Genomic DNA, 1,368 nt, shown 5'->3' on the forward strand with positions numbered 1-1,368 from the left:
GAGAAAGAGAAGGAAGAAGAGAAGGAGAAGGAAGGAGAGGGGGAGGAGGAGAATGAGAAGGAAAGAGAGGAGGTGGAAGAAAGCGCTAATCCACAGTAATGACCTCTCTGCAGAAAATATAGAATAAAGAAGAAGGAGAACACGAAGAAAAAAGAAGAAAGAAAGAAGTGGAAAAGAAAGAAAGAAAACGAAGTAGTCGAAGAAAAAGAAGAGGATGAGAAAGAATGAAGAAGAAAGAAGAGGAAGGAAAAAGAAGAAGAAAATGAGGAGGAAGAAAAACAAGAACGGCAGTAAGTGGAAGAATAAGAAGAAGAGGAAGAGGAGGAAGAAGAAGAAGAAAATGAAGAAGAAGAAGAAGAACGAGAACAAGTATAAGAAGAAGAGGAAGAGGAACTGCCTGTCTCCAGCGACCCTATTCACAAGCCATTGACTTCTCCGTCGCACCATTTGTATGTGTCAGGATGTCGCCCGCGTGTGTGTGTGTGTGTGATTGTGTGTGTGTGTGATTGTGTGTGTGTGTGTGTGTGATTGTTGTGTGTGTGTGTGTGTGTGTGTGTGTGTGTGTGTGATTGTGTGTGTGTGTGTGATTGTTTGTGTGTGTGTGATTGTGTGTGTGTGTGTGTGTGTTATATAACTTTTGTTAATCTTTCTTTCACTCTTTTTCACTTTCTGTCTCTTTCTGTCTCTGTTTCTCGTTCTCGCTTTATCTATTTATATATCTCCCTCCCCTCTCCTCTCTCCCTTTATATTTTCTTCTATTTGTCTATCTCCTTCTCTCTCTCCCTCAGTCGAACGTCCAGGAAAGCGATGTTAATCTTGTAATAAACTCGATTACTCTGTCAATGTTATCAACGTTACTTTCGTGATGTTTATGATGATGTTACGTAAAGGGAACGTTTATGTTGTCTATGTTGTTAGTTATTTGTCGTTGTTAATAGTGCTAGTGTTATTCGTGGTGGTAAAAATGGGAGAGTAAAGTCTATCATCAGTTAATTAATTATTAATCATTAGTCGTCAACTATCAGACATCGTCATGACTGATAAATGTTTCCATTTCACCTGAATTTTTATTAGTAGAATAAAGTTTTTTTTAAACATCACTTTTTTTCTAATTACTTGTTTCTCTCATGTTTCTTCTTGAATCTTTGAATTTGTTCTACTTTATAATTGTATATGTCTGCTTATTCGAAAACTACTTCAGCTCCCCCAGCAATGCGCGATATGTACGTTTTCAATGATTTATTGAGCAGTGGGTTAAATTATATTTTTCCTTGCAAATTAGACATATTTGAGAGACGGATACGTAGATAGAAGATAGATATTGGAGATAGGGTGCGGGAGAGAGACAGAGACGCAGTTAGGGAGACA

The sequence above is a fragment of the Penaeus monodon genome, chromosome 10 (genome assembly GCF_015228065.2).
Source record: "Penaeus monodon isolate SGIC_2016 chromosome 10, NSTDA_Pmon_1, whole genome shotgun sequence".
Taxonomy (NCBI): Eukaryota; Metazoa; Arthropoda; class Malacostraca; order Decapoda; family Penaeidae; genus Penaeus; species Penaeus monodon.